The following is a 13,771-nucleotide window of genomic DNA, read 5'->3' as shown; positions in this document are numbered from 1 at the left end:
CCCCGAGTGGCCAGACAAAATTTTGCATGCTACCAACTGTCCCAAGTAACTCGACTAATGACTTCGCTAACTCAGCGGATTTGAAATTTTGAATCCTACCAAATTCGTACCTATTATACAATATGGAATTAAAATTTTACACATTAAGATTACATAAGATTCCATTCGTTTTGATTTATTTTCAAATTATATGCAATCTAACTTAATTCCTATGTATTGTGTGTTCTATGTTAATAAGTGTAATTATTACTTATCACTGTCCTAAATGTAGAAACATTCTTTATTACCTGCTCGCTATATAGAGATGATAATATCTTACCAATAGATCTCGACGAAATTAAAACATCTGCAACTATTTATTCTTTAAGCCTCATATAGAAACAATCTCTTAACCTTTACCTTCTTCGTCTTATTGTAGCGAAATTATTTTTTAGAATTCCGTTAATTCGTAAATCCGGATGCATTTAAATAGTTTTTTCAAATCCAATTAAATAATATAAAGGCCTTTCGCCGAACAGATGTGGCTGTTTAGTGCCTCAACGTCAACAATTTGCCTATTCGAACGCCCATCCGCGTTTAGTGTTGCCACAATACAAAATTCACGTATCAATGATCAACTTACCATCCATCCAATCAACGGAGGTGTCAGATTACATACCTCCTTTGTGAACGCCGTACATTTGTTTACAAACAAAATAGGGGCTTGTCATAATCTGTTTTTGGATGCGCCTTTTCTACTTTTCGGTCTAGCAACTTTTATCGCGATTGTTTTTTTTAGATGGTATGGATTTCGACGCCTCTTTGTTGGTTTATCCGTGTATTGAATAAAAGGTGTTTCAAAAGGAACTTAAATCCCAAAGTACGATAATTCGCTAGTTTGTGTGGTCCCTTCAGATTTGACAGTTGACATTTTAGTTTTTTTATATTAGTACGCCATTCTAGATTTACTTTCAATTTGCCTTTCTTTGTAATAATTGTATTTAGAAACACTCTTTCTTTCCGGGTTCTAAGGAACCGCAAGTTCTTAAGAAAGTGAATTTAAAATTGTGGTTTCTTTACGATCACTTGCACACGACGACTTAATATTCAGAATTCTTTAGGTGAAGGGTTTTAAATATTTATTTGTAATATTTATTGATTTATGGATGATCTTTTACAAGGAAACAATTTTACCTGGATGATTGCCAGAAATACCATGTGTGAAAATACGGCAATAAGAACCAAAACATTTTTTATACAGTAACACGTTATAGTATACTTAAAAAATATATCACATTGCCATACAGATTAGCTTAAAAAAACTTAATGAAGTAAAACGAAACAAAACCAACAAAAACTGTCTTAAACCTTCTATAATAGACAAAAAGTGAACGCTAATCAAATATTAAGATCCTTACACCTATGCAACGGATACCTTACAAAAAAAAATAAACAAAAAAAAACTCAACGACAATTACATTACACGCGAAACCTCATGCGTCAAACTGCAAACATATCTTAAACAGTACAACTAGTATACATAGACCCTATCCATTGGTCACATAGCTTATAATTGTATAATTCTTCTTTACCCACTGTATCATGTAATGTTGTCGTGTTGCTGCGCGGTGAAGCATGAACACTTGCACGGGACATGAGGGGTCCGACGGTTTATTTTTTCCTTAATCCAACCCAGGATTAGGTTAAAGCCCTTTTGAGTGGCAGCCGCCGTCACAGGCACGTCTGGCGAGATTTCGGTGCCGAATACCTCAGGGTATGATTTTGAAATTCAGCATACGACCACTAATTCCATTGTTTACTAGAGATAAATCCGCTTCTTTATTACGACAAATATCATAGGCTTCGTCTCATAATGGGTATCCAGTGCCCAATCGGTAGATAGTTTAAATTGAGATCCAATTTGCATAGCGTGTCTAGAAATAGATAAAATTTATTTTCATATACCAATTTTGGTTCGGGTTTTATTTCGTTTGTTTTCGACGTTTTTATTCATTTCCAGAATGAATAGAAGTTTTTTTTTCCGTCCATAAACAAATAAACTTCTCCTAAAATAAGCTTCTCCTTATACAAATTATTAAAATAAAAAATTTTAATAATTTGTATAAGGAGAAGCAAACTCGTATAAATAATCTTTCACGTTAAACATAATCGAATTATGCATTAGGCAATTTTGATTAACAAAAAACCCTTTCTTTTGAAAAGTACAAAATATTTACAGGTATCAAAACGTTAACTATTATATAATTGTGCCATTTTTCTTTGTTACACCAAGAAATATAAAAACAATATAAAAGTAGTCAATAATTCCCCTTCTCTTTTATAAACTACTTTCTTAACGGCTGTAAATAAAATTAATGCAGAACGATTAAACCATTAAACTCAACTTAAAAAATAGTTTTCAATTAAAAATAAACCAAGTGTTTAAATTCTGCGTTCTTAGCTAGAAAACACAATAGAATTTTTTATAGTACGTATTCACGTGAAAATTGTTCCTATGACTCCTTAAATTATCTTTAGTCTAAGTGTAACTCCAATTGGAACTATCAAATAAATTTAATAGCTTACAATATACAAGCAGTACACCCTCTTACTGGAAAATCATGAATTTTCGGATATAAATATAGGCTTAAGAGTAGCAATGAATTTATTTAAGAACTACGTACGAAATTTGACGCTTGACAGTGATACGCATCTGACTGTTTTGTAATTTATTCACTAATAACAACTTGTACAAAAAGTTTCTAGTGAGAAATAATTTTTTTGTACATTAAACTTTTTTACATCTATAAAAAGTAGCAAATTCTTCTAAGTATTATAAATATACAGAATCTTTTTTAAGGATGCAAATTTAAATAATACAAAGCAGTTCATCCCATTTCATAAAAATTATGTTTTGTAATTATCTGTAAAGTTTTTGTTTTTATCTGTAATTTCGTACTTTTCATATTTTATCTTCACCATATTAACATGCCAGTGCCATTCCACGAATCAAAGGCATAAAACACACATACAATGAGATGTATCATAAATAACAATTAATTAATTAATTAATTACGTCTATATCTTGTAGGTATTTCGACCTTGTGAAGGTTGTGGCTCAGCTAACCGTTCTCACGCGCTACCCGTGTTGCTTAGACGAGGATTATTTTGACGGATAAGGGTTGTCCCAATCAACTAAGTATAAATCATAAGAAATCATAAACTAATCAAAAATTAATTTATATATTTAATACAGCGTTTGTAGCAACGTTAACACTATAGTGAAAAAGCAAAATCCCCTTTGCACTTATAATGTTTTTAATTCGTTCACAACGACAAAAAAATTATAAAAGTTAGAGATAAATATAATGTAATCCATTAATGACTAGACATGTGATGCAAATATCGTATTTAAAGTTGATAACCCTGAAGGAGCTGTCAGTTCTCGTAGACAGTGACAATTCATTCAAACTACCTGCGCGCGCGCATAATCCCAGTGACATACGATTCTCCACAGATTATATTAGTATAGACAATTGATTTTGATTTAGACCTCTTTTATTTTTACTAGTTTTTTAGTGGCATGAAATATGCTATCAATTTTAATATCGCATGACCTTTGATTTTATAGAAGCTAACAAAAAATATGTTAATATTTTTTTAAAAAGATTTTCTTATACAAGATTATTGAGTTGAACATTGAGATAGAGAACAATTTGAGACTTATAATTAAGATCGGAAGTGTTAAATCTTGTTTAGATTTTCCATAGCTATGTAAAAAAAAATTTAATCCGTTTTTATAACTTCACCCGTTTGGAGCTTCTTCATTTAAATATTCTTTGTGAGATGTCAAACAGCTCGCGCCGACGATTAAAAACATTTATTGGTATGTATTGATCTCAGTGGATTTATTTAAAAATATCCATTGCACAAAAGGCATCTGTATACTGTTCACTGGATTATTATTCTTTGTGACATTTTCTCACGCTTTAACACATTGGTGAGTTGACGGAATGAAATAAATTGTATTATATATATAAGTATATATATTTAAGAGCGTTGTCCCGTTATTCCGTTTGAAAAATATTTTTTCTTTAGAATTCTTATATTTTTTTTTTTGGCTATGATATCCCAAAAGTAAACAAATGAGTGAAATTAATTTAAATCTTAAACGTTTTATGTCCATTCATTTATTTTCACGGAAGTCGAAACTTTATTTTAACTCATCCGAAGACTTGACAAAGCTAGGTTTAATTTTATCTTACTTCATCGTATTAATTCAATTGAGCACGCAAAAAATACAAACTAAAAAAGTGATTTATATATATGTTAATCAATATTACTATCTAAGAATTTAAAATATTGAAACTAATTCTGATAATTTATTTTCCAACTACTTAATATAAATTGACGATTTATTCAATTTCACATGAAAGTTCCTTGTTTACTGTTTATTTGTATTGTTTTAAAAATTGAATATTTCCCATTTCGGACTTAATGTATTTTAGGAAATAGGACAACATTTATAACGTATATAGGTACAGATAAGTAACGTCTGTTCAAGATTGTATATATACAATATAAAGTAGTACATTTATAATGTGTTTGACTTGCTAACAACAAAATAAACCAGAAAGTGAACAAAGGCCCGCTTTAAGTGGACATTTGCAAACAAAATCTTACAAGACTACTCACACGGCACACCTCTCAAAACCGCTGAGTTTTTCAGAGGGAGGTTATTCTGGCAATAAATTTGTAAACTAATAAATTCGTTGCTTAAGAAAATCGGTAACAAAAACTTTCTATATTTTTTGTTATATTACCTGTTTGAATGTTTTTTTTATATATATATTTTAGGCACATATTTATTACGCCAAAAGCGACAATTTAAAATAATTTTAGATATAGAATTACGAAATTTTAAAACTCTGTCACTCAGTGCCATGACGCTTTTTTCTACATTTATCTTGATTATCCGTCAGCAGTGTGTAAGCAGCTTGAAGATTTTTGTCAAAAATAACAAAATAATATACTTTTTCGAACATTCTATCACTGCATTTTTTTCGCCATAATAACTTTTTCATTCTTTCCAATCCAAACGGAGGGTAAAACATAATATCCTTCATTTCTCATAACAAATCACAATGATGGTCCTGTTTTAGTCCACTGCGTAGGTAACAAAGATGCCAATCTAAGAGCGGACGCATCAGCTTATAATGTGCTTATTTGTCATATAATCGCGTTTTGTATTTAAATTATAGCTATTTGAATACAATGCCGCTACCAGATCAGGACTATAATGGGATGGGCGAGTTACTATACATTGTTAAATGTTCATTTGAACTTTGGGTTTTTCTCATAAAGTTTATATTTGAATAGACTCTATAGTCACTAGAACCAAAAACACTTTTTCACACTCCGGAAGGTACTGATTATTGTATTGTATACAAATATTTACTTTTCTTTAGTAAAATATTTATAAATGAATGTGAAGAGTTTAATTTTATACAAATACCAACATTACTTTTTACTTTTTTTGTTTTTATTCAATAAAAAAAGTTATATAATTCAAAATGCAGTCATTGTTGCAAGCAAAGGTCAATATAATACGTAACACTGTAAAAGTGTTGCGTATTTTTTTAATTATAATGAAATATTTATACGTCCTCTTTGTTATAAAACAAACTAAGTATGTTATTTGTCATACCTAAAGTAAAACTCCTCCAATATATCCATTTAACACAAACCAAATCGTGTAAAAAAAGTTATCGATTTAAATTTTTTTTAAATAAAAAAAACAACAGTTTGTTGTTATTATCGATGTATCGTTGTATATTTTTTTAATATTATTTACAAAAATGAGTATAATGATGAATATTATTAATCCGCTACTTCGCTCAATGGACCACGTGTATCCAAACAAACCCATTCGTAAACTATCCTAACCACAAACAACAATGTCATTGACATCGGTAAAAAGTATATCAACAAAAACCCAAATGAGCTTAAAACATGGACCTCACGCATTTCAAGGGTAGTTTCCCGAAAACCACAGGGTTTCTTAAAAAAATCATTTGAATACAGTAGCCCAGGTGGCATCTGACGTTTTTATTTTTTAATTTTGTTACTCGAAAGGTGTCACAGATCTTTATCGCGCGGACGGGATTTAACGATGTCGTAAGGCGCTGTGCTGTCAGACATTTTTTGTATGTTTTTCTCGTCAAGCCCGTGTCACATTGAATTAGGCAAATCCTTCGAGCATAGAGCCGTGTGGGTGTGATGTTTTATACTAACAAGTTTAGATTCCTATTTTTATTTTTGCATCTTTATAATGAAGTTATCATTTAATTTATTTTTTTTCTAAAATTTTACTTTGTCAGTGCCGTCCGAGTATAAACTGGTACAGTCCATCGTAAAAGTAAGTAAACTGCCTAATTTTTTGAAGCTTAACTATAATAACTTTAACTATTACAAGTGCGCAGCCATAAAAAACTAAACATTTATCACTGTAAACAAACAATTAAACAAGGTTGGATGAATCCTACAAAGTGTCGGCAGACAAAGGAATCATTTAATACAGCCCCAACGTTGACAAATGGTGTCATCTGATTAAAATCGATTTTAAATATATTCAAATCTTTACTGATGTGACAAATGAAATTATTGAGCATTTTATAACGTTTTAAGTACTTGGAACATACAAATTTCTTTAAATTATTCAAACATTGGAAATATTTTTCCCACTTTATGCAGACACTTTAAAATAAAATTACTGTGTATAAATGTGTTAGTGTTAAGTAGAATGAACCTCAAAAATATACGAAACAAATTTTTAATCTAAAAATTATAAAAGACAACAGAACAGTAAGAATTAGTAGTTAAATTCACTACTACACAACATAATAACAAACATGAGTCCTTATAAAATCGTAACCCCACATCAGCTTCGTAGCGATATTTATTTTATCACCAGGCTGTTACTTGTTGAAATTGTCATTTAATTCTCGGAATCCCCTTGCGTCGTGTACATACAGCGGAATATTCTGTAATTAATCGCAATGGCAGACTAACTTGAAAAAACACTGCCTGTAAATCTCACGACAAAGTACAAAAAAAAAATCTTCTGAAAACATAATATTGAGATAGTATATATTTAAAATTGATATAAATCGAAACGCTACCGGTTCCCTCTCTACAACTTAGCCGTGTGTTTACAAAGGGGTTGCTGGTCACCAAATGTTGGTTGACACTAGCGACTTTTAAAACGGTCGTGCGATGTTACCGCAGATGCGTATGATGTAGATCAGCTTAGATTATGACAAGTGTTGAATTATAGCTGTCTGATCTTCGTATTGTTCGTAACGATGAAAAAAAATATCTATATTTAGAAATGGAAACTCAAACTACAGCAATATTAAAGTGTATTTGTTTTTGTACATCGGGTCAATGGTAACTATTAGATAACCACAATAATAACTGCATTAGGACATCCGTCCTTACAGTCAACACTTAAAACTGAAGACGTATCTTTTAAATAATTTGAACCGAAATAAAAAAAAATAATGAATCTATAAATCAAATCGTAAACTCGAGGCAAATCAACTTTTTTGTTATATCAATGCAGTGTTTCCGATTTACAAGTACAAATGGAATAAAAAAAAAATTCGAATTAGGGGGGCACTAACCCTTCGTTAAAGGGGCAAATAGACCCGTGCCATCAAAATATACAGCTTTAAAAAGACACCCCATTGTGTTGTAATGTATGGCTTCTTAACCCTTAACTAAATGGTAACAATTTGGAAGCCAAAATTATAAACGTAATAGATTGTATGTGTCGCGCGTTTTTGTATGTCACTAAGGAAACATTAATATGTTTTCTATGTAAGTATCATAAAATGACTAAACTTTAAATTAATGGAAATGAAAATTTTTAACTTAAAATATTACATTGTTAGTACAAACAATTGTTGGCATTATGTTAAATGTCACTTTAGATATTAAAGATTTTTAGCTATGAATACTAGTACCTCTGAAACGTTGCGAATAAATTATTCGCTGCATTTTACTTTATGAGATTACGTTTTGAGTGCTCGGAACGACTTGATCGAGCTTACTAAACAAAAAGCGATCGCTTCAAACAAGTACACTGTAACAAACAGATAATCCTTACCGAATTAAAAATCTCATTCAGAATCAGCCACTAAAGTTAATTCGTACTAGTTATAATACAAAACATATCATAGTAACAGTTGGTCGGTATGTTCGCAATCGCCCTCAGGGGTGTGCTCATTCGGAAGATTCCGGGCCCCATACATATGGCGTGGATGTTACAATTCGATTTTGGTTATCAACTATTAATTTTGGACTCCCCTTAGGGATAAACAATTGCAAAAATCTTAATACATAAGGATATGACGTTTTTTTAAATTCGACATGTTACAAAATTTTGCTGTTATGTGTACAACAACATTAATGAAACATTTATATATTTAATTAATAGTTGTGCTGTTCTTGGAATTATCTTATTATTAAAAAGTTTTCTGATCCCCACCAAGCTAGCGAACCCTGCACTTCACTTAATTTTATCTATGTTGATACAGCTTCCTTATCATGTCTACTCACCCTACAATTTTAAATATTTGTCTAAGGACCTACTAAAACCACAGTGTATATGAACTCCATAGTAATATCGCTTTTCAGCACAGTAGGCAAGAAACTTTTTGATGGTATAAAATCGTCTGTGATGGGGTTCCAAAACCGATCGCAGTTAAGCCCCCCTCATGATTGGTTGTAAGATAAGAGTGGGGAAGGGAGATGTTATTGTTATAAAATCTGCCAGTATCGCGATAACAGCCAAAGGGTCTGGACGCCTGCAACGTCCATAGATAAGCTGTAACGCGACACTTTGTAGGGGAGATTTTAAAATGGAATCGACTTTATGACGTACGATAAATCCACAAGAGATGTGTTGAAATAAATCATTTATATTCCACAAGTCCCTTAACACCTAGCACATTTAAAACCAAATAAGCAGCATCTGATAATTTTTTACTTGGAAACTTTATTAAAACCAGTAAAAATTATAATTAGAAATTAAATATCACAATGCCATACAAAGCAAAAATCTAACTTGTAGATAGTATTGGGCTGAAGACATTCAAAAATTAACATACGAAAACCCTTGACCTAAACATGAAAGCAATCATTATTAACTCTTTGTAAATGCCAATCAAACGAAACAAATATCAAAGGCTGATTGATCAATGATGTCTGATGACCGTTCATTGACAAAACTAGTTTCTTTAAGAAATTGTTATGAGCGTAATTTCTATGAAGATTTATGATGAAGTTTCACATAAAAGCTTTTGGACGATGATGTCTTATATTTTTATGTTAGCGACGTATTTCAAGACTTGCATAAATGGCGTTCCGACGTTTAACAACGGGTATTTTATTTTCATATATGACAATATAGTAAAATATTTTCTATGCCTCCGTTGGTCTATTCTTTTATATATTCTGAATAAAAGGTAAGATGCAAACAAAACATTCATGACATGAATGTAATAGGATGTATTTGTGTTAATATCATCCAAATTAAGCCGAGGGTGATCCCTGTACTATAAATCTGTTGAGAACATTAAAACACCACCCATTACTTAGGAATTGCCCTAAAATGCCTCAAACATGTGTCTAACGGCGACCTGTCATCGGGGCTGCCAGTACAATGGCGGGAATTATATTTTTTTATTTTATTGGCAACACGGCGACAGACGTGCGCCGCGGGACGCCGCCACGCCCCCTCTTGTTGCAGATTTGTTTTGTGCTTAACTCATTTCTAGATGTTAAAATTAAACAGACAGGTACAGACCAACGAATAAAAAAGTTTTTAATGTCTCTTAGAGACATAGTCTTTATTATATTAGAAATAACTCACTTATTACAGTATCAAGGAATCGTCACTTCAATTATCAGTAATATTAAAAAATAAAAAAATAAAAAGTTTCTTCAAAGTACAAAGTACAAAATAATGCAAAAAACTATTTAATAGGAAAATCTACACTAACTTAAAATGAACAATAAAAATAAAATAACAAACTATGGCGCTTCTGACTAACTCATAATCGCAGTCATGACCCAACTGGGCGTAGAATGCACACCGCACGAAGATCCCTTGAAAGGCCATGTTTTGTGCAGTAATTAGGATATTAACTGTAATAGCAAGCCAGGGTTATCATGCACTATGGACATGCGGTAAAGAGATTATCGTCCGCTTTGCTTAATCTACATTTAAATTATATGTGATTACTAAACATCCTTATATGTTACAGAGAATCCAATACTACAAACTTTCACTATCGAAGCCAAATAATCAACAATATTATAGATAAGAATTATAATCTAAAAATATATTTCACCGTCCAAAAAGAGCTAAAGAAATAAAAATTGTTTAACTTTGTTAAGCTAAGTAGAGATAGTTATTACTTGTATGTGAACATAACAAATAACTGGTTATTTTGGTTTTGAATTGTGATACGTGATACCTACCTCCAGTAAAGGTATTAGAAAGGTATATCTCAATTTCTAGTAACACTTTATCTTAAATAAGCAATTTCTAAGTAATATTTTTATTCCAATATTCTGCTGTATGCAACACGAATGCTACATATACGTATGCTGAATGTTGAGAGTAGGGCAAGACAGTTTAATTTTAAAACATCCTTATATCTCATAAGTAAGAAGTTCAAGGCTGCTAGCGAATAAATGTTATCTTCTATATTATATTTCGTATGTCAAACGAAGGAACATTATTTGTTCACCGCTTGTGATATAGTTATTATATTATATATTGTATTATCCACTGCTTTATTCCCCACGCTTGTTCCAAGTTCTCAGCCAAATTGAAGAACACTCGAACAATTGAATTACCAGAAGTTTAACAGCTGGAACATCATGCTGTTATCAATATGTTGACCCCCGCGGCAACGTGTTGAGTGGCGAATGTTTAGAAAAACTGTTGTTATATTATATTATAACAGTTTCGTTAAATAAATTAAGTTGTATGTACATATATTTAAATTTCTTTAACACTATAATCATATAAGTAAAAATCTTATCAATACGTATTGTACATCTTTTCCACAGACTAGATTAGTTTGAAATATGTTTACTATAAATATTCTTATACATTTTATGACATGTGATATTATGTAATAAAAATAAATAAAGATTATTCAAAGTTGTGACATTATCGATAATTGTCAACATAGCTCCGAGCCCAAATACATTGAAGTGTGCTTGAAGCACTTGGACGTGTGGCGTTATTTGGATTATAAGTTATTGAATTTTTATACGAATTAACAACAAGTGGCAGGACATTGTTCGAAAAAACTTTTTAAAAGAGTTTACAAATGCACTCGTATTTCATGAATTATTTTTATTAAGAGACGAAAATTCACAGGGTACCATGGATTCATCGTGCGTGTGCCGGGTCTATTGTGTTGCAGGGAGAGAAGCTTCACCAGTGCCTGGAACTTGAGACCCAGGCGTAGGTTTAACGGACCCCTATCTAATGCGCGTTAAACGCACACCTCCACCGTTCAAACCTCCGTCCTCTTTCTACCTAACCAAATTTCAAAAAAAAAAATCTCCTAGTCTAACTACTCGCTCTGCATTTCCAAATTCATTGCAAGGATGTTATATATTATTTAGCATTATCGTTTTGCCGAATAAAAAACTTTAATATATCCGTATCTTGGGCCTCCTTACTTGATCCTATCACTTCTCTGTTACTAGTGCTCCTATCAAAAACTGTTTATAGAATTGAAGACTTGACTCTATCTCTGGAGCATCTTTGTCTTTTGGGAGCAATGTAATGACGTCATCATGGGATAGCCCCAGGAAACTCTTAGGCATTTATAGAGCTTCGATGGTTTTTTAGGTTCATCCCAAAACTATTACGATCCGTGAAAAGGCTGACGAAACAGCCGGTAGCGCGAGTCCGAGCTACAACTTAAACACCTTTATGATGCTTGCATCTAACTTTGACTAAAGCGTTTTATTAAAATCATAGGCGAGGAAAGGCCAATTGTAAAGTATTATAGAAATAATATATAAAGACAAACGCGAAACATAATATCAACTTTAAGTTGTATTAAACATATTTTATTACAATATCATCTTTAGACGCGTAGGAATAAGAATGTATCATAGTTTTAAACCAGGATATTTTTATCGCGTTTGGCGCAATTTTTTAATTTTCAGTTTCCATCAGTAAATACACTCTTTTCACAGTTTCACTTACTACGATAATGTTACAACTATATTCAATTGATAATTATCTGACGGGTACTGTTGTTTTAATTATATAAAATACATTTCTGTATTGTTATAAAAAGAAAACCATAAAGACAAACAAACGTCCCTATAATTTTATATTATATCCAAAAAACAATCATAAAAGTTACATACGACTAAAATGTGAGATTTAATGGTAATAACTTATTCCTCATTCTGTCTGTTGTACAAAAATATAATGAAAACAGTATTGGATACAATAATTCTTTAATCTATGTGATATCGAATATGTTTACAAATATTAAAATATCTGAGCAGTATCGATATACAATTTATGTTTACGTAAACCAAATAATATACAGACATATGCATATTTACTCACATTGTATCAGCATATGAAGCCGGATATTGTGCAAATATTTGTACTGTAATATCGGGATCAGCGCTCAAATACTTTGCAAATACGTCACCCTATATAAGAATTATTTTTATATCACTGCCTCTTGCCTACTCGGTAAAAACAGGGTTGCAATGCTTGAAAATTTTTCAAAAAATAACTGACATATGACTGACATTGGCAGATAACGTTACAAAAAAGTATATATCGGAGATACAAAAAAACTATGATCTCCTACTATTTCACTGATATATTTTTTATGTTAAAACACGTATTAAAATCACTCATAGACAATAAGCTTGGTATCATGATATGACTAATGCCCAACTTATCCCCCATGAATACGTAATCGTACATCGGCGGCGACGCGGTAAATGTTCCATCTATATGCAAAAGTCAAACCGCTTAATGTTTGCCAATATCTGACAGTTGTGTATCAATTATATAAAATTTGATACAAAAATTTACATTTACTAGTTACAGTGGCATGTTTTCCATGATTGTAAATTGTTATTCTTGTTCTCAAATGACGTTACCTATATTAGTACGTAAAGATTAAGGGTTTTCAATTTTGTTTGTAAACATAAAATAGGTAATACGTTATCATATCCTGGGGTTATAAAAATAGATTTTATTCTTATTTCATACAAAATAAGGGTGAACCTAACGGTCTGCTCTTCAATACAATAAAGTTAACATTTATGTTAATTACTCAAGTTTTCTATTTTGATTTAATGAATACTCGGTGTTAAGTTGTAAGAGATCAATAATGAAACAATAATAGCAAAAATCGCACAATACATTGTTGTTAATATAATTCTGAATGGATTTACAAACTGTATCCCACTGAACAAAGCTAATAATTAGTGGTCCTACTTTTTCGACAGATTCGCCAAAAATTGCACTAACAAAGGAAATATAATACAGATGTCAAATCACCATAATTTCCTACACCAGAAACGCCCCATAGCAGAAAACTTAATCAGGACGTTGGCTGTTTCCGATACGATATACTATAACATTTGAGCACAGATTATCCAATCAGTTAAGATAAAGGACACGCTTTTTTTTAAATCGTTCCCATTGCGATTTAAGCGC

Source organism: Danaus plexippus, chromosome Z, assembly GCF_018135715.1.
Source record: "Danaus plexippus chromosome Z, MEX_DaPlex, whole genome shotgun sequence".
NCBI lineage: Eukaryota > Metazoa > Arthropoda > Insecta > Lepidoptera > Nymphalidae > Danaus > Danaus plexippus.
Note: the sequence above shows the minus strand (reverse complement) of the source record.